Genomic DNA, 21,960 nt, shown 5'->3' with positions numbered 1-21,960 from the left:
TTCACAATTTCTGCCTCTAATATTTGACGATTTGGCCAACGTTTAATTTGTCATTTTAGAGGTGTTAAAAAGTCCTTAAATTGTCACTTTAGAAATGTGCAGATACCCTCTATACACTTAAACTGTATGTTGGTTTGTTTACTGTTGAGAGAAAACAATGTTGCGTGTAACATTTTGGACCAAATAGCTAATTTTCCTGTTATCATACTTGGATACTACCAGTATCCATACTATGTCGTATCCATACTATGTAGTAACTAGTAACCATACTATGTAGTAACCATGCTATGTAGTAGTATCCATACTATGTCGTATCCATACTATGTAGTAACTAGTAACCATACTATGTAGTAACCATGCTATGTAGTATCCATACTATGTAGTATCCATACTATGTAGTAGTATCCATACTATGTAGTAACCATGCTATGTCGTATCCATTCTGCATACTAGGTGGTGGTCGTATCCGCTCCCATTATGAGTGCTGTACCAGTCAGACTACAGTCGCCACAGTGCCACATCCTAGTTTTTATTTTGTCTGTCTGTTTGTTTGTTTCAACTTTTGTTAGTGTGTAAATGTTAACTGTAAATATATAAATATATATATGACGCTGTTATTTCCTGTTTGTTGCCATGACTACCAGGCAAGGTCTCCCATGGTGACGCAGACAGACGCTGTCCCTATTCGCTGGTCAAAGGACAAGAAGATGACACTTTTGTTTATATAAGATTTTACGATAAAACATGAACATAATTTGTGGCTGGTTTAAGGGGTTGATGATGGTGGGTCAAACTGTGGTTCGGTGACCAACAAGGTTCCCCCACATTCTAATGACGACCTCCAGCAATGAGGTCCCCCCCTCCCTCCCTCCTCTTGTGGCCTATTGGCCGTCGCTAAGCTGACCATGGGATGCTTTGAATGACATGTTTCTCCTCCAATGCTCCCAGCATGGCTGTTTAAACGGTCCGTACACACCGGGAATGTGACGAATAATACATGATGAATGCAGAAAACCTTTTCAAATCAAACGATTAATTTGGCGATTCTAAATTGGCGTTCTGTCAATGACAAAAATGGCAGTTTAAATTGATGGCACTAAATAAGCGATTCCGCTTCGTAATGACCTTTAAAAGGCTCTGCAAAATACTTTTTTTTTTAAATTCCTTTTAACAAGTAAGCAAAAAGAAGCCATGTATTTTCCAGATGTCTGATATTTGTATCATTTTGAAGTTACTGTTTGGAGTTTGAAATACAGAGTTTTGTAAATGTTTTTATTTTATTTTTAATTATTATTATTGGTTTTCTGACAGACATTTAGCCCCGCCCCTCAACACGTTTGATAAGTCATTAGACCAGAGGTTGATAACCACTCAGTTACTGACCCATAAAGGGTCCATTTTAAACCCCCGTCAAGGAACCCGGAGGGTCCCTGAACCCCCACTTTGAGAACCACTGGCGTAGAGGGAGAACAGGAGGTGTTCCTAGTGTAGAGAACGCCTACCTGTGCTACACTGACTGACTGAATTCCACACGGCCCATTGCTGGTCCCAGTGCACCCCCTGGTGGTCGCTGCCGGGACTCCTCTTTTTCAAGGAGACATCATTGACTTAACATAACTTCATTTGTTTTTATTATGTCACAAAGGCGAGACCGAACATTCCGTACGTTTACAGAGATGCATTACCTAGACTGACTGACAGAACTATACCGCTCCAGACCTGCCTGCTTGCGCGCAACACAATGCCCTTTTTACATTTTTAAACTTTGTATTTTCATTTTTACACTATTTCTTGCTGAGAATTTTGTCCCTGAAAAAAAAAACATGAATAAAAAAACATTGAACATGTCTGGATTGAATATTTGGTGCATTAAATAAAAGTTCTAATTTGAGTCACTGATTTCATTGTTGAACATTAATAGGTTTCATACTTTAAAAGTTTACATAGTGTGTGTGTGTGTGTGTGTGTGTGTGTGTGTGTGTGTGTGTGTGTGTGTGTGTGTGTGTGTGTGTGTGTGTGTGTGTGTGTGTGTGTGTGTGTGTGTGTGTGTGTGTGTGTGTGTGTGTGTGTGTGTGAGAGAGAGAGAGAGAGAATGTATATTACACCGTTTGATTAACTCAGGTATTTCAAAAGCTTAAGTTTTCCAAAAATCATGCAGATCGGTACACAGTATCTCTGTAGCCGTTAAATGGAACGGGTATTTCTTACATTGATGCTCCTACATATTAGCATGCAAGCACCAGTTAAAGTTACTTTCCATCCCTCATATACTGAAGAAAAAGATATATGTATGTTTGTATGTATGTGTGTATATATATATATATATATATATAGACACACACACACACACACACAAAGATATTACAGATAAAGGATAAAAACAGGAAAGCCTATTATAGCTTATTCCCATTGTGGTCGTCTAACTAGGAATGTTGGTTTCATGTTAATTAATACTCATTCCTGAAGAAGACTGTGGAAACGTTATTCTATAATAGGATCCCTTCAGGTTGATGAAACACCTTTGATTGATTGATTGAAGACTTTATTGTCAGTTTGCATAGAAAAAGGTACAGTTTCATGACGGTACAGTTCACTGATACAAGGTCTACTAAAAGGAGATCCTAGGAAAGCACTTGGCTTATTTACACAGGAAACCATTGAAGTATCTCATATATCATTGAATGACAGACGGATAGAACACAGTACTATGCAGTAGATATAGTAAAAAAACAATAAAAATAAACAGTGCAAAAACATATACAGTAGGTAAATACAAAGAGTGGTCAGGGGAGGCTGGGCTATAGGTGTGTTATTGCCAGTTGTGAATGGCTGCCGCCTGTAAGTGGTTTTTCAGGGCGATTTTAAAGGATGCTAGGGAACCACACTCCTTTATGGCCATCGGTAAGGCGTTCCACATTTTGGTTGTATAGCAGAAGAACGAGTTCGACCCTTTGTTTGAGGTGACTTTGGGTCGAACGTGAATGAATGCTCCGTGTCGGTGGCATATCAACCTGTTGGGCTCCTATCACTGGATAATGACCACTGAGTAGTAAGGGGAACATAAGAAAATCTGCGAAGTAAATCGTTACCAAGACATTTCTTCGCCAATGTGTTTCTAAAGGTGTGTAATAATATGTACTAAAAGGTTGAAATTCAACTCCCGGGGGAAACCTCATAAAAAAAATATTCGTGTTTGTGTCCCATTAACTTTACTATACAGGAAAAAATACAAAAAATAAATCTGCTTTAAGTAACATGTGAGGGGTCAAACTAGGGGTTTTTCATGATGCTGAATCCATTGCAAGCATTTGTTTTGCACAAAAAACATTCCATGGGCAACAAATGGCCCCCACAAAACGGTGAAAAGTGATGATTCATCACTAAACCATCGTTTTGTGAATCCGATTTTAGCCCAAGGAATGTTTTTCATGCAAAACAAATGCTTGCAATAGATTCATCATCATGAAAAACCCCTAGTTTGACCCCTCACATGCTACTTAAAGAAGATTTATTTTTTGTTTTTTTTTCCTGTATAGTAAATGAATGGGACACAAACACGAATAATTTTTTTTATGAGGTTTCCCCCGGGAGTTGAATTTCAACCATTTAGTACATATTATTACACACCTTTAGAAACACATTGGTGAAGAGATTTCTTGGTAACGATTTACTTCGCAGATTGGTCAAATATCTTATAAAATCCCCTTACTAGAGATCTTATCCCTTACACAAAGCCTTGATTGGGAGCTTTAGCAAAGTCACAGTGTGCAGACTATTTTTTTTAATCAATACTCATTTCTGTTTGGTTCTCCAGTTCAAACAGAGGAATAGAATCAGATCGTAGATCAGCATCATTACAACAGTTAAGGAGAGTCACGGTGTATCAGGTGCACAGTCAATGAAGAAGGGCAGACAGATCTTTATCCAGGCCGACAGAGAGACGTGTTTCATTTCTTCTTCTTCTTTTCTTTTTTCTTGCTCTCTTTGGCTTTCTTCCCTTTTTTAGAGGGACCACCCAGACCTCTTCTGACCAGCGTCCCTCTCCACCAGGCCTGGACCTGAGACAACACGGAGACATTAGTCTGTCTGTCTGTCTGTCTGTCTGTCTGTCTGTCTGTCTGTCTGTCTGTCCTACTGAGGCAAACAACACTGTCTGTCTAAGAAAGAGACACAGAAATGAACTCCATAGCCAATGGGTAAATGGTGCATTTTTAAAGCGCTTTTATCCAAGGCACTTTACATAGATTGTGCATTACATTCACCCATTCACACACACATTCATACACCGATGGCAGAGGAAACCATGCAAGGCACCAACCTGCTCACCGGGAGCAACTATAGGGGTTCAGAGTCTTGCTCAAGGACTCTTCAACATTAACTCTGGGGGAGCCCGGATTCGAACTGGGAACCCCTCGTACTCTAATGACGGTTTCTCTACCCCTGAGCCATGGAGTTGCCATTACATTTAGTTTGACTTCAATCTAGTCCATTGTGGAAAATAGCAGAGCTACATGCTCACAACGCCTCGCATTGCAAGACGTTGTGAGCATGTAGATCTGCTATTTTCACAATAGAACCGTGTTATACAAAATGTAATTCCTCAACTCTTAGTGCTCGTCAGGGGGGGGGGGGGCAGTTAAAATATGATTATTTTGGGAGTCAAAGCCTGAACAGGTTGAGAACCCCTGGTCTGTTGGAGTCTGCATAGTCTCTCCATTACAAACTTCTGCATTGCTGCAAAGGGAAAAGAGCGACAGAACCTTTCCCTGACGATGGCTAGCCAGATTGGAGTCTGCATGACATAAGGACCATTTCAGGTTATTATGGTCTGTATGGTAGTTATTATGGTCTGTACCTTGGTAGTTATTATGGTCTGTACCTTGGTAGTTATTATGGTCTGTACCTTGGTAGTTATTATGGTCTGTATGGTAGTTATTATGGTCTGTATGGTAGTTATTATGGTCTGTATGGTAGTTATTATGGTCTGTACCTTGGTAGCAGCGTTCCTCTCCATGTTGTCTTTCTCCAGCTGTCTGCGGAGCTCCTCCTTCAACACCCTGTCCTCCAACACCGTCTCCTCACAGTCCCTGTACTGACAGGTCAAAGGTCACATCATAAACACCACCTCCTCACAGTCCCTGTACTGACAGGTCAAAGGTCACATCATAAACACCACCTCCTCACAGTCCCTGTACTGACAGGTCAAAGGTCACATCATAAACACCACCTCCTCACAGTCCCTGTACTGACAGGTCAAAGGTCACATCATAAACACCACCTCCTCACAGTCCCTGTACTGACAGGTCAAAGGTCACATCATAAACACCACCTCCTCAGGTCAAATCATATCGTTGTTGTCGGGCAGAAACCTCTTCTCTCCATATTTTAACGACTTTATGTGGGGGTTTCTTTTTGTAAATGAATTCCCTACTTGATCACACTGCAGCGTCACACAAAAGTCTCAAAACTAGCAGATCTACAAGCTCCAAACGTGGTGCGAAGCGACACGTTTTGAGTTTCAGTTTCAGTTTTATTTATTTTTACAGTACAATCATTTATTTATTTATTTATAGTACAATCATCACCCCAAGGGGTCTCTGTGCACTTCACAACTGTACAACAAGTGATTAAAAACAGTCATACGACAGAAACATCAATATATAGAAACAATGATACAACAAAAACATCATTGAGCTTGTTGATCTGCTGTTTTTACTGTTTTTGAATTTGAATGCTTACAAGCAACAGTTTTGGACGTTATGAGGTTTCTAACCTTGCTAGACAGTAGTTGTAGTATAGTGACGTTATTAGGTTTCTTACCTTGCTAGACAGTAGTTGTAGTATAGTGACGTTATGAGGTTTCTAACCTTGCTAGACAGTAGTTGTAGTATAGTGACATGTGAGGTTTCTTACCTTGCTAGACAGTAGTTGTAGTATAGTGACGTTATGAGGTTTCTAACCTTGCTAGACAGTAGTTGTAGTATAGTGACGTTATTAGGTTTCTTACCTTGCTAGACAGTAGTTGTAGTATAGTGACGTTATTAGGTTTCTTACCTTGCTAGACAGTAGTTGTAGTATAGTGACGTTATGAGGTTTCTAACCTTGCTAGACAGTAGTTGTAGTATAGTGACATGTGAGGTTTCTTACCTTGCTAGACAGTAGTTGTAGTATAGTGACGTTATGAGGTTTCTAACCTTGCTAGACAGTAGTTGTAGTATAGTGACGTTATGAGGTTTCTAACCTTGCTAGACAGTAGTTGTAGTATAGTGACGTTATTAGGTTTCTAACCTTGCTAGACAGTAGTTGTAGTATAGTGACGTTATTAGGTTTCTTACCTTGCTAGACAGTAGTTGTAGTATAGTGACGTTATGAGGTTTCTAACCTTGCTAGACAGTAGTTGCAGGATTGTGACGTTGCTGTTCTTGTTGTGTTTCAAGGTGTTCAGTTCCTGTTGTTTGCGTTCAGTGTCCTGGTTATATTTCTCCACCCACCATTCATCCTGCTCCGATAATGTCTGCAGAAACAACAACACAATATAATAAGAATAAGAATATGAATAATATCAAATGGGACAGATCCATGTTTTTTTTTTTTTTTTTTTTTTTTTAAGATTTGTTTTTGGGCTTTTTATGCCTTTATTGATAGGACAGTAGACTGACAGGAAATGGGGAGAGAGATGGGGAATGACATGTGGCAAAGGTCATCCGGATCGGGAATCGAACCGGCGACGCCAGCAGGCATCATAGCCTAGTATGTGGTATGCTCCTTGACCACCAGGCCAGCGGGCGCCCCCGGACAGATCCATGTAGATGACAGGACTCTAGACATACTGTGTACCACTTTGCGTGATTTTAGGGCAAAATCTGTAGGAGCAGTGTCCAAAGATGTGTTTTGCAAGAATCGGCCTCATGGTGGAGCTAGAAGAGGGCCATGTGAGAAAATAGGGGTGGAGGTTGTGGTTTGCCAGCCAAGGAGTGTGTGTGTGCAAAGTTTGGCATCGATAGGGGCAACGGTGGCGGAGATATGAGTAATTATTATGACATTATAATAAATACTATCAGGTGGTCCTTCAGAAAGCTCTTCATCTGCTGATGAACTCTTCTCTCCTCCTCCAGCCTGTCATTTAACAGCTAGACAGACAGACAGACAGACAGACAGACAGACAGACAGACAGACAGACAGACAGACAGACAGACAGACAGACAGACAGAACAGAGTAAATCACATTAAACCAATGAAAACGAGATGAAACAAATGTATTTCCTGTCACCTAGACAGCTTGTATACGGTTAAAAACACATAACCCAAGGTGGAGGAGCCTTAATTATTTTATACTTTAGCTATTGAAAAATAGCAGATGTACAAGCTCACAACGTGGCACCGAGTGCCGCGCTGCGAGCCTGTAGATCTGCCATTTTTCAAAAGTCGTGAAAATGTGTGCAAATCTTTGAATATACGTTTATTTTTGTAACTCAAATTTTGATTCTCGGGGGTCCCTGGAAATAAATATTTTGAGATAGGGGTCCGTGGCCAAATACATATCATTTTGGGGGTCCTTGACATGAAAGAGTTTGAGCACCACTGACATAGGAAAAAAAGAATAATAATTGAAATATTCAAAGACTTGCAAAAATGTTCACAATTTTTCAAAAATAGCAGCTTGCAGCGCGGCACTCGGTGCTGCGCTGTGAACTTGTATATCTGCTATTTTTCAATAGTTAAAGCACAAAATTATGCGTAATAATGCGTTCCCAGTCTAAATGGGTTAACTCCCCCTATGAAGAACATTCATGGGGGGCCCGCAGTGAATCCTTGTACCCGGGGCCCAGAATGTGGTGCGACGCCCCTGCACACCTGTATGTGTTGTGTTTGTGTAGACACACACCTGTATGTGTTGTTGCAGTGTAGACACACACCTGTATGTGTTGTTGCAGTGTAGACACACACCTGTATGTGTTGTTGCAGTGTAGACACACACCTGTATGTGTTGTGTTTGTGTAGACACACACCTGTATGTGTTGTGTTTGTGTAGACACACACCTGTATGTGTTGTGTTTGTGTAGACACACACCTGTATGTGTTGTGTTTGTGTAGACACACACCTGTATATGTTGTGTTTGTGTAGACACACACCTGTATATGTTGTGTTTGTGTAGACACACACCTGTATATGTTGTGTTTGTGTAGACACACACCTGTATATGTTGTGTTTGTGTAGACACACACCTGTATGTGTTGTTGCAGTGTAGACACACACCTGTATGTGTTGTGTTTGTGTAGACACACACACCTGTATGTGTTGTTGCAGTGTAGACACACACCTGTATGTGTTGTTGCAGTGTAGACACACACCTGTATGTGTTGTGTTTGTGTAGACACACACCTGTATGTGTTGTTGCAGTGTAGACACACACCTGTATGTGTTGTTGCAGTGTAGACACACACCTGTATGTGTTGTTGCAGTGTAGACACACACCTGTATGTGTTGTGTTTGTGTAGACACACACCTGTATGTGTTGTTGCAGTGTAGACACACACCTGTATGTGTTGTGTTTGTGTAGACACACACCTGTATGTGTTGTGTTTGTGTAGACACACACCTGTATGTGTTGTGTTTGTGTAGACACACACACCTGTATGTGTTGTTGCAGTGTAGACACACACCTGTATATGTTGTGTTTGTGTAGACACACACCTGTATGTGTTGTGTTTGTGTAGACACACACCTGTATGTGTTGTGTTTGTGTAGACACACACCTGTATGTGTTGTGTTTGTGTAGACACACACCTGTATGTGTTGTGTTTGTGTAGACACACACCTGTATGTGTTGTGTTTGTGTAGACACACACCTGTATGTGTTGCTGCAAGGTGCTCTCCTTGTGGCTGTTGTGTTTGTGCGTCTGGTGGACCAGTTGTTTGCTGCTGCTCTTCATGTACTTCTTCTCCAGAGATGTTTTCACCTTCAGCTCCTGCAGCTGGTCTTTTAGATGAGCTGTCATCTCATCACGACTCTGAAACACAACAAGCTGGTCTTTTAGATGAGCCGTCATCTCATCACGACTCTGAAACACAACACCTTTTAGATGAGCCATCATCTCAACACAACACCCCACAGCGTAAACTCACTGCCTCACTCAGTCAGGACACATGAAATACCTGGAAATGAAACACAATAATGGTCTAAAACAAGGGTCTTCAACAGGGGGGTTACTACTGGGGGTACTCCAAACCTTTTTCCTCTTTTTTATATTAACCACTTGACCTAGTGTCCATATTCTGAGAACTTCAGCCAAAAAAGAGGGAGAGACACTACTTTAGTCACAGTCCCTCTTTGCCAAAAATAGCTGATCTACAAGCTCACAACGCCTCGCAGAAGAGGTTTGGTGTAGAGGGGAAAAAGAGCAGACTAAGTACAGAGTGAAAGGTCAAGTTTATTAAGTATTGACGGTGGTTAAATATCTGAAAACACATTGACATGAATCCAACATACGGTGACGTCAAATCAAATGCGGGATACGTTTTTATGAAGTGAGTAGCAGAGGGATACGGTGGATACCTGCAGTTCCATGTTCTTCTGTGTGTGAAGGTCTGTCAGGTTTTTCTGTAGAGATCTGATTCTTCTGCAACTCTCCTCCTCCCTGAACCACAACATTTGAAAAAGAAAATAATAATAATAATAATACAACTGCAAATGATGGATTAAAATACCGTAAATCACCAATTAATAGCCCGGTCGCAAACTGCCGCCGGGTCTCATATATCCGCCGGGGGTCCGACCCCATTTTGCGCAATTAACGCCTGTCTCAAATAAACGCCAGGTTCGTTTAAGCGCCTGGGCCATTATTTGCAATTATTATTATCTTGATTTGGTTTTATGTAAGAGCCCGGGCCATTATTTGCCATTTATTTTATCTTTGTTTGGTTGTTTGGTATTATTTGCTATTTATTTAACTTAACTGGTAATTTATCTACAAGCTCACAGCACGTTGCAACTAACCACGCTCGCTGTGCGTTGCTGTCATATGTTGCATGACGGTAGTGCGCCGAAAACAGCAAATCTACAAGCTCACAGCGCCTGTGGACGGACACTTCTAAGCCAAATGTATATGGTGCCCGGCCCAGTGCTGCGCTACCATTACACGCATGACGCACTGTGCATTTTATTTGCCGAGCTGCATATCCAGTACCATTTAAACCCTCTATTGGTAAAACATACTTATGATATACATACTTGATACAGTCTTTTCTTCACTCTCTACCAAAATCTCTTTGCCAAAAAAAGAAATAGCCGATCTACAAGCTCACAACGCGATATGTTGTGAGCTTGTAGATCTGCTATTTTTGGGGGGAAATGTTCCGCCCCAGGATAATGGATGTTGGGGATATTTTGATTGTCGCGATAATATCGTAAATCGCGATTTCTTTGGTCACAATAAGGGTAATATGAAATGTTCATATCGTCTCACACCTGTCCATCCATACCCTATTTTTTTGTTTGTGTTATCCTTTTAGCTTAATGTTGTAACACATGCTGATTGATTGCATGTTGTAACACATGCAATCAATCAATCAATCAATCAATCAATCAATCAATCATTCAATCAACCAATCAATCAATCAATATGTATTGATAGTTGTGCTTAAGGATTGCTATTTAGCTTTTTTGTTTAAGTTGTCCGTTTCACTTATGAGCATTGACTGTTTTTGACACTTTATGAGTATATTCTTCGTTCCCTTTCTTTGATGTACCTTGCTCTTTACTGTACACTGTTCATTTTTATTCTATTCATACTTCTCTGTAACTTTGTAAATATATCCTTATACTGCTGTGCTGTCCCCGCTTGGGATAATAAAGGTATCAATCAATCAATCAATCAGTCAGTCAATCAATCAATCAATCATTCAATCAATCAATCAATCCAGCCACAGTACTAAATCCTACCAGTGGAGGGCAGTGCCCATACGTCAAAGGACCAGTGTTTCACCTGTTGATGATGTCACGGAGGCGGGACTTCCTGTCCTTCTCCACCTCCACAGACTCCAACAGACTAACAAACGTCTGATTGGCTCTCAGCTCCGCCAGCAACCTGTCAATCACCTGGGACACAAACAGCCTGCAGAGGACAGGAGTGTGGTTTAGAGCAGTGGTTGTCAACCTGTGGGTCGGGACCCCCAGCGGGGTCCCCAGATGTTTAGCTTAATGTTAACATTGTTTACTCACTCAACAGTAAACAGACCAACATACAGTATAGGCAGTGAATACAGGGTTTCTGCACATTTCTAAAGTGACAAATTACCTCTGGTCAAACATTGGTAAAATTGTCAAATATTAGAGGCGTAAATTGTGAAAATTGCGAGGCGTTGTGAGCGTGTAGATCTGCTATTTTCACAATAGAACAGATCAAAGTCAAACTAAATGTAATGCCAACTCCTACAATTCCAATTGCAGGGTCCCCAGTTAAAATATATATTTTTTTAGGGGTTGCGGCCTGAAAAGGTTGAGTGTGTACTGTTTTTTTTTTTTTTTTTTTGTGGTTATTCTACTGTAGGTCTACTATTGATGTGCATTTGATACTTTATGCTGTCCTGGCTTATTGTAAATCGCTCTGGATTAAGAACATCTGCTAAATGCATAAATAGTAAATTGTATGTCTATTTATCTGACTACGATCTGACTTTTAGCGATCTGGCTGATATATATCAGGGATCTTCATATATGAGCATAAAAGGGATTCTGGGGAATACCCATTATGTCACCAGTGATGTCACCTGTGATGTCACAGTGACAAGGGAAACAACCCATAGACTGTAAAAATGTGTACTTACTGACTGACTGACTGACTGACTGACTGACTGACTGACTGACTGACTGACTGACTGACACGGAGACAAGCTGCCATGGTATACTGTGACCTTCGGTCGCAATAACAGCATAAATTGCTTGTACCTTAGATCTTACATTATGTTATAGGATATTAATGTGAAATATTCACTGACTCCAGAATTTTAATTTCATATTTAATAAAGAGAAAGGCAAAAATAAATTTTAAAATGGTATAGAAAATACTATATATATATATATATATATATATATATATACAGTATATATACAGTATATATAGTATATATATATACTATAGTATATATATAGTTACTGATTCACATGACTTTAGGCCTTAAGTTTTATATTTAATAAATACAATAGGCTATATACATACATTTCTTATTAAAATTGATAAACATGACAATGTGAACGTTGTTGGCACCTCAATGTTAAATTGGCAATTCTTTGCATCTTGATCCTCATCAGAGTGGGACCGTTCAGGGTGTGCACTTTTGTGATGAGGCCTCATTCTCCAGGCTTGTTGCATTGGAGGCACAGCTTTCTGGGAAGGCAGACCCCCAACCGGAGGCTTGGATACTATGATGGAAGGCTCAGGAGTAGAGTTGCTCTGGAGGCTCAAGGATCTCCAGCTGAATGAGGTCCGGAGGACGCTTACGTCACACTGGGGCCTCAGCAGGTTCTCTTCAGATGCACTGAAGTACTTTGAGTCTACAGAGCTGAGTGGGACAGTACAGTATAGGACGACAATAGGCATGCAACAGTTGATTGAACGGTAACCGTAAATGTTAGCACCTAAATATTGTTGTTGGCACCGCAATGTTAAATCACAGGTTTTGTAGCATTGCAAGTGTATAATAAGGATATTAGGCCTTAAATGTTCAGGCCTGTTCAGATCATGTTTATTTTACATAACTTTTTTCCCCAAAATTCTTGTTTTTTACATTTTGCAAATAATTGCCAATTTAACATTGCGGTGCCAACAACAATATTTAGGTGCTAACATTTACGGTTAACGTTCAATCAACTGTTGCATGCCTATTGTCGTCCTATACTGTACTGTATAGGACTGTATATAGCCAAGTTTCTGATAGTCCCAAACAATCAATATTGGACTCTGAAAAGAGATGTTCCAATTGGTTCGATTTGTTACCCATGCTTCTAATGTTAATGTGGCTACTGAAAAAACCCTTAGGTTTGCACCGAGGGTCCCACACAGTTCTGGCATGATTAAGAGTTTTAAAATGTTTTGATTTACGTACTTTTTTAAAGACAGGATTCCTGGGGCCTTTCTCGGTGCAACCATTATTGTTGATGGATGTGTGATGGATTGCCGCTTGATTTTTCTTGTTGGAGTCCAGCGGCCTAGCTCCGCTGCAGAGGCTTCTAGGCACGGTGGTAGCAGCCTCGGGAGCTGGTCGATATGGTGTTGTTGCGGGGTCGTTGTCCAGCGGCCTAGCTCCGCTGCAGAGGCTTCTAGGCACGGTGGTAGCAGCCTCGGGAGCTGGTGATGTCGACGGGCCGGTGTCCCGCTGCCCGGGGCTTCTAGGCACGGTGGCCACAGCCCCAGGTGATGGTGGTGTTGCGGGGTCGATATCCAGCGGCCTAGCTCCGCTGCAGAGGCTTCTAGGCACGGTGGTAGCAGCCTCGGGAGCTGGTGATGTCGACGGGCCGGTGTCCCGCTGCCCGGGGCTTCTAGGCACGGTGGCCACAGCCCCAGGTGATGGTGGTGTTGCGGGGTCTTTGTCCAGCGGCCTAGCTCCGCTGCAGAGGCTTCTAGGCACGGTGGTAGCAGCCTCGGGAGCTGGTGATGTCGTCGGGCCGGTGTCCCGCTGCCCGGGGCTTCTAGGCACGGTGGCCACAGCCCCAGGTGATGGTGGTGTTGCGGGGTCGATATCCAGCGGCCTAGCTCCGCTGCAGAGGCTTCTAGGCACGGTGGTAGCAGCCTCGGGAGCTGGTGATGTCGTTGGGCCGGTGTCCCGCTGCCCGGGGCTTCTAGGCACGGTGGCCACAGCCCCAGGTGATGGTGGTGTTGCGGGGTCGATATCCAGCGGCCTAGCTCCGCTGCAGAGGCTTCTAGGCACGGTGGTAGCAGCCTCTAGAGCTGGTGATGTCGTCAGGCCGGTAGTCGCCGTTTGTGTCAACAGGTCGAGACCGAGTAGCCTTCTGAACACGGGTGGGGGTAGATGAAGCCAGACAGGATACTCACGCTTGGACTCGCTTCCTGTACGAGAGCAACTGTACGCTATTATTGAATCCTTAGGAGACGGTGCTCTCCTGGTCGCTCACGCAGCACGTGAACACCCTGTTAATCACAAGGATCCGAGATCGAATCCAACCTCCAAATCGTGCGAGTCCCTTCCTTCTCCGTCCCACGGGCCTCTCGTCTCTCTGTTGTTGGGCTCTCTCCTCTCCGTCCTCCTGAGGAGGCAACGTATCGCTGGCCTCACTGACCAACATGGCCAGAACATCATCCACTGTTCTCCACTGTAGTGGTAACACACCGAAGTCGTGGGCGTTGTCGATGAAACATTGGATGACTGCTGTCTGCAGCTTGAGCACCTTGTCTGTGGCGTCCATGTTATTCCCTGTGGCAAATCCTCCAGAGGGAAGGAGGTTGGGAGTCAGGACCACAGACAGGTTGCTGCTGTCCATCTTGTTCTCTGTGCTCCTCTCGGACACGCTGTGGAGAAAGTCAAAGAAGTAGCGCAGCAGGCTGATGTTTCTGGCAGGCAGCAGGCAGGTCAGCAGCATGGTGGTGGCGGTGCGGTCTGCCTGGCTGCTCAGCTGCTGTGCCTGCAGAAAGGCCTCGTGCAGCCGGGTGGGAAAGACGGGCTCTGGCAGCTCCCTGAAGAACTCCTTCACCAGGCTGGCCACATTATGGGGATTGGCCTGGGACAGACACTCCTCATCACCCTTATCCAGGTTGAGCTTGAGTGCGTCCCGCTTGGCATTAGAACCTGTCTTTCTGAACAGGCCCTCTTTGTCAGAGTGCTGCAGCAGCAGCATGGAACATGCGTCCACCACAAACCTGGGCACGTCCCCGTGTTCAGTGTTATGCTGAGGTAGACTCTCCAGAGGTACTCTGAAAACCCTCGACTTGCTGCTCCTGGATGACTTTTTCTGTGCCTTGACTCTGTTCCACTTCGTTGTCATCTTCTTCTTTTGTGTATCATCGTCTTTGATTATTCCATACGTTGAGATCCAACGTTTTGTCAGTGAACACATTTTAATATCTCTCTATATTACAAATATATTACAAATATATTACTCGAATACTAACTAACTCAGTGTCTCGCTGTTCTCTGCTGTCTTCAGTGATGTCCTGCTGTCAGTTGAGAGTCGCTCTGTTTATTTACTGATAAATAAACAGAGCGACATGAGCCTTTATATAGCGCCCGTTTGTGTACTGACGTCACGTTTGTGTACTGCTGACGTCAGGTGTACACGTTTGTGTACTTTTGACACCACAAGTACACAAACGCAGTGCGTTGCCATGGTGACGCCGGCAAACCACGCCCCCCGCTGTCCCGCTCTGCTCCGTTGCCATGGTGATGGTGACGCTGGCAAACCACGCCCCGCGCTGCTCCCAAAGCAGGAAAAGTCTGCACATGCGCATCTGGTTGTTTACGTTGTCTTGTGAGTCGTGCGCCGAGAAGAATAGCAGATCTACAAACTCACAAGAGGAGTCGCATTATCGAGCTTGTACATCTGCTCCCGTCCATGATGAGCGCCCTGTCCAATCACAGAGCGACTTTGCTCACCGCGTTTTAAAAACAAACATCGCATCAACTGCGCCGCCGAGAACACAACGGCAGATCTCCAAACTCTCAACGACTTGCAGGTGTGATGCACTGTGAGCTTGTACGTCTGCGCTCGTCCTTGCTCTTAGAACGCGAACAGGGGTCTTCAACAGGGGGTCCGGGACCCCTAGGGGGTCCTCAGAAGTCAGAATTACTACAGGGGGTCCTCCAAATCTTTGTGTGATAGAAACCTTTTTCTTCTTTTTTATATTAACCACTTATTGTCCATATTCTATATAGTGTCCATATTCTGAGAATTTTAGCCAAAAATAGCAGATCTACAAGCTCACAACGCAGCGTTGTGAGCTTGTAGATCGGCTATTTTTGGCAAAGAGCTGTGGTGTAGAGGGGAAAAAGAGCAGACTAAGAACTGAGTGAAAGGTGAAGTTTATTAAGTTTCACCGATTCAAGTGGTTAAATATCTGAAAACACAAATTGATATGAATCCAAAAAAATACACTGATGATTGTGCTGTCAAACAATGAAATCTATGAACAGGTTGTGGTGGTCCCTGCCTCATTTCTTTCTCAACTAAGGGGTCCTTGGCCTGAAAACGTTGAAGACCCCTGTTTTATATTATCAGTAAGGCACTACTACTTCAAGTTTGAGTTCATCTGACATCAACACCAACGATGTTACCTGAGACAATGGAGAGAGACGGTATGTTAATAATGTCTTTTACCCCATACAAATCCTCTGTTCAATTGCAAAATTGCAATTTTTTCTGAAATTCATGGCTCCATTTTGTCCTACACTCTTTTTTTTGATTGATTGATTGAATAATTTATTTGAAGTTTGCAATAGAAAAAAGTACAGTTTCAAGGCAAATCACTGGTACAAGGTCAACTAAAAAGAGATCCTAGAAAGCCGAGGCTTATTTCCACTGGAACCACACTTTAAGTATCTCATATAACATTGAAAGACAGACGGATAGAACATAGTTACTTTATCGAGGATAATATCAGTTTCAAAAGAAGAAAAAGCATATCATCAAATACAAAGGCAGGAAAAAAAGGGATGGGGGAGCATGGGGGCTTAGTCTATTTACAAGTCACGGGTAGCAGCCGCCTGATAGTGACTTTTCATACCGATTTTAAAGGAGGCTAGGGATTTGCTCTCCTTTAAGGCTTGTGGAAGGGCGTTCCACATGTTGATGGTATAGTGTTAAATCTACATTGATGATGATTAGTAGAGCTGCCTAGTGTTGTGATCGTGGACATCCTTGACCTTTAAGAAGTAGTTTGTCAGGTACATGGGTATCTTGGAGGTGTGGTGAATCTTGTACACCAGGCCCATTGCAAGATGCTGTACTCTGTCAGCTACTTTGAGCCAACCCACGCTTTCGTGGTGATGATCGGTGAGGTGGACCCGAGGAGGAAGACCAAGCACGACCTTAATTAGTTTGTTCTGGGCTGTTAGGCTCTCAGAGTTAAACTAGAAGCAGTGCTCTTCCGAGCACAGGTCTCCACCAGGCCACACAAATCGGCCTGTTATAGCGCCACCATGAGGCTGATTTAAAAAATGTGGGGCAGAGGTTCTGAATCAGCATCCAGGGAGTGTGTGTGCTCAGTTTGGCAGCGATCGGGCCAACGGCGCCGGAGATTAGCTGGTAACAACCAGGCCACACAAATCGGCCTGTTATAGCGCCACCATGAGGCTGATTTGAAAAATGTGGGGCAGAGGTTCTAGATTGGCATCCAGGGAGTGTGTGCGCTCAGTTTGGCAGCGATCGGGCCAACGGTGACTGAGATTAGCTGCTCACAAACTGCGAGGACGCACGCACGGACGGACGGACGGACGCACGGACGGACGGACGGACGGACGGACGGACGCACGCACGGACGGACGGACGGACGGACGGACGGAGGGGAAAACATACTCTCCCTCAGCCTTCGGCTGGTGGAGACAATTAGCACTTGATGATATATTATTTGAAGTGGTGTCACTGTCACTGTTGATGTGTGTTTTCCTTTGTCAGACAACAGACCGTTGGTGTTGAGCTTTGGAAGTTGCTCCTGACCCCCGTTTCTGTTCAGACTGGACGACTTCAAAAACAGCTCGTCCGTAACTTCAGGAACGTGGCGGACTTTCTTGTAGTTTACATCATTGAAGCACATTCGACAGGTGAGTGAAATGGAACCAAACCATTGTGCTCTTTTTTCAGCAGACTGGCAAGACCGGGACCGTACCTATGTTCCCCAGGTTCTATGTTCCCCATTTACCCCCTCAAAAAGGTTCTATGTTCCCCGCTCAACTTAAAAAAGGTTCTATGTTCCCCACTCATCCAAAAATGCATGGGAAACATTCATTTCTAATTATTAATAACAACTCAAAACACAATAATGGGGAGAAATTATAAATACTAGTGGGACAGGGGACACTAAGGACATCTGGACACCATACTTTTGTTATGACTGGGCATCTGGGTGAGTGGGCACCTGGACTTCTGGCACCTGGACTCCTGCATTTGAGTTGGGAACATATACTTTTTTTTTTCTTTTACAGTAGATCCTTTTTTTGATTGAGATGGGAATATAGAACCTTTTTGTGGGGAACATGGGGGTGGGTGGGGAACATAGAACCTGGGGAACGTAGAACCTTTTTTGGGGGGAAGTGGGTAACATAGAACCTGGGGAACATAGGGTGGACCCCGCAAGACGCACTCTGTCTCGCCTGTCATGTGTCACTCACGGTATTGACATTAAAGTTACTACTGAGGTTCGACCACTTGGCCTAAAGTAAACCATTGGATTGTGTCCATTTAAATACGCTATAATTCTAAGAGGTAACAGGTCAGATGGGCACCAAAACCAACTGTGCACTACCGATATCTGAGCAGTAAGCACCAAAACCATCTGGGCACTAGAGACGTAGTCTGGGCACTAGGGCCATGTGGGGACATGTCTCTAGTGCAGGGGTTCCCAAACTTTTTTGTCTCAGGGCACCCCATAAATATTTTTTTAATCCGAGGCACCCCTACATTATAATTTTCACTCCCAGCACCTTATATTTATAGCATATCGTCTTTGTCGGGTGGAAACCTTGTATGTCCAACACTGTTCGTTTTGTATTTATCATCTATAAAATGTGCTAAACTAGTGAAAACAGCAGATCTACAAGCACACACCGCCTCGCAATGCGAGGCGTTGTGTGCTTGTAGATTGGCTGTTTTCACTAGTTTTGTGCGACAGTTTTGTATGATGAAGCAGGGCAGGGCCTTGCTTTACCAAAAGACGTACACATTTGAAACTTGGAGATACAAGGTTTCTGCCCGACAGTGATGATATTTTAGTGATTATGTTGCGAGGAAAACGTTGAGATAATAGCCATTTTGGTTTGAACTGTTTGAAAATAACTTTGTACTTCAAGTTTAAAATGATACTAAATATTTTTTCAAGTGTTCAATTAAATTCCAAATATTATCAAATCATCTCGCGGCACTCCTGGACTGCCGTTGCGGCACCCCAGGGTGCCCCGTCACCCACTTTGAAAACCCCTGCTCTAGTGACCAGATGTCCAGGTGCCCAGTCGTCCAACAAATATGGTGCCCAGATGTCCGTAGTGCCCCCTTGACTTGTATTCCTATAAGAGAACGGTAACGCTATTCACCATATCAGGCAATCACTTTCACAAACATGACCATTTCCCTAAAACATTTCAGGGAAACTCCGCCCACCACTCTCTAAACGTTTGGCAACACTTAATACTGTAACTTTTTTCTTCCTTTTTTTAAATGCCTCCAAAAATAAAGCCATATGTGTCCTAAAGTTTTTAATTCAAATGTTATTTTAACCCATCTGTATGGTAGAGTACAATGGGTCCTACTAACTAAGATCTGGGTTCTCCTTCAGCTGTGTAAAATGACATGCATTGATGCCCTCTTCAGTGTGTCATAATCACATAGGCCCGGTGGTTATCATTTTCGTAGTGTTCATGATTAAACCCTTGAACAAGCACATATCAAATGCTTCTGGTTTTCAAAAGCTTTATCTGTGGTATCAACCTGCCAGCCATTGTAATGCTGGTCAATTCTTTATTGCTCTCAGATGGTTGGGCGTTTGCCAACAATGTTGACATCAACCAGGGGCGTCACAAGGTGGAGGGGCCCTAGTAACTTTAGCTATTGAAAAATAGCAGATCTACAAGCTCAAGATTGTAGATTTACTATTTTTGAAAAGTCATGAAAATGTGTGCAAATCTTTGAATATACCGTATCTATGTTTTAACTTTGTAACTCAAATTCGGCTTCTGGGGGATCCCTGGAACTAAATATTTTGAGATGGGGGTCCGTGGCCAAATACATATCATCTTGGGGGTCCTTGACATGAAAAGGTTTGAGCACCACTGACATGGAAACATAGTTTTCTTGCACACATTTTCACTATTTTTCAAAAATGGCAGATCTACAAGCTCGCAGCGCGGCACTCGGTGCCGTGCTGCGAGCTTGTATATCTGTTATTTTTCAATAGTTAACGTTCATGGGGGGCCCGCAGTGAATCCTTGTACCCAGGGCCCAGAATTTGGGTGTGACGCCCCTGCATCAACCAACACCAGTGTCTGGAGGAGAGGCTGCCTGCAGCCAAGGTTCTGGTCCAGAAGGATCCTCTGTGTCCAGTGGTAGTGGATGAAATGACCAACATCACCACAACCAAGTATGGTGCCATCCATACCTGAGAGGCTGTAAGCTGCAGGCTGGGGAAGTCATTTATAAGGTCAGTATGTACCGCTTTACTGCTATGTAAATTAATATCTCTACTAGTCCTGTGCCCGGGGGTGTGCACAGTATATGAGGGTCCCTGACGAGTCTCAGAAGTAATGTTGGAGATCCCAGACCAGTGCCCGTTGGGCAGAATAGTCACCATGTATGTCCAGTTGTTAGATAGTTAGATAATTAATGCAGTGAAGATGTTCAATCAACACACTCAGCGGACTGACTGTCAGTCTGAAATGATGTCCTTATGTTCATTTGACATCTTATATTCTTTGTCTGTGAGCTTTCACTGTGTTGTGTACCTTACTGCAGCCTCCTTTCCCATTTGGGACAAATCAAGTACAGAATAAAATAAAATAAAATAAAATAAAAGTTTATTGTACTTGGCAAATGTATCTATTGTGAGAACTCGCCAGCGAAATATACATCCCTGAGGTGTTTCTCAAAACTGTTGAACAAAAGCTAATCTAAGAGTTATGTAACCAACCTTTCTAGAGACAATTCTAATGTCTATGCTAACAGCAGCCCTTAAAGCAGGGGTTCCCAAACTTTTTTGTCTCAGGGCACCCCATAAATATTGTTTTAATCCGAGGCACCCCTACATTTTAATTTTCACTCCCAGCACCTTATATTTATAGCATATCGTCGTTGTCGGGTGGAAACCTTGTATGTCCAAAACCGTTCATGTTGTATTTATCATCTATAAAATGTACTAAACTAGTGAAAACAGCAGAGTAAATCGGCTGTTTTCACTAGTTTTGTGCGACAGTCTTGTATGATGAAGCAGGGCTTTGCTTTAGCAAAATACGTACACATTTGAAACTTGGCGATAGGAGATTTCTGCCCAACGTTGACATTTTGGTTAGAACTGACTGAAAATAACTTTGTATTTCGAGTTTAAAATGTTTTTTTCAAGTGTCCAAATAAATTCCAAATTATCAAATGATCTTGCGGCATCCCTGGACTGCCGTCGTGGCACCCCAGGGTGCCCCGTCAGCCATTTTGAAAACCCCTGCCTTAAAGAACACAACACAGCTCTGTAATGGAATTTCTGTAATGGAATTGATTGAATTGAATTGATTTCTCCTTTGCATGCAATCACATACCATGACACAGGACACTGAAGATATATTTTGATATTATATATCCACTTAATCTTTTATTCAAACATATTATTATTGGATGAAAGAGTAAATGGAAGCATAACACTGTTATAACATGCCCTTACATTGGGCAACGGTCTTTTCTTGTTAGAGGACTTGATTGTAATATTGCTTTGCTTATAGTGTAATTAAAAATGTCTTGTTTTTTTTTTAGATATGTATACATTTGTGCAAATCAGTTTTGGGATATACACACCAAAAATGATAACTATAAACTTGCTATAAAGTTTAATTAATAGAATTAACATCGAAACACAGTTGCACCCTGTAAATGTGGATGGATTTTGATTGGCTGTCAGCGTTTCTGTCAATCATTAAATTGCTTTTAAAATGGTCCCAGCACTAAACATTATCATTATAGTTGTGTGGACTGGACTTCCCCTTCCACTCCAGTTAAAACACATTTTAAAACTAAATACAGTATCTTTATATTTATCATT

General features: G+C 42.7%; 1 pseudogene across 1 annotated transcript; it reads left to right on the top strand.

Annotated features, from left to right (window-relative positions):
- The first annotated feature begins 15,391 nt into the window (after positions 1 to 15,391).
- Positions 15,392 to 20,320, top strand: LOC308289457 (type I iodothyronine deiodinase-like; annotated as a pseudogene). Its single transcript has 4 exons — positions 15,392 to 15,482; positions 17,625 to 17,770; positions 19,693 to 19,742; positions 20,201 to 20,320. The product of its transcript is annotated as a type I iodothyronine deiodinase-like (transcript).
- Positions 20,321 to 21,960: the final 1,640 nt, after the last annotated feature.

The sequence above is a fragment of the Nannobrachium achirus genome, assembly GCF_963921795.1.
Source record: "Nannobrachium achirus genome assembly, chromosome: 8".
Taxonomy (NCBI): Eukaryota; Metazoa; Chordata; class Actinopteri; order Myctophiformes; family Myctophidae; genus Nannobrachium; species Nannobrachium achirus.
The sequence above is the reverse complement of the archived record's forward strand: the minus strand, read 5'-3'. Positions and strand labels throughout refer to the sequence as shown.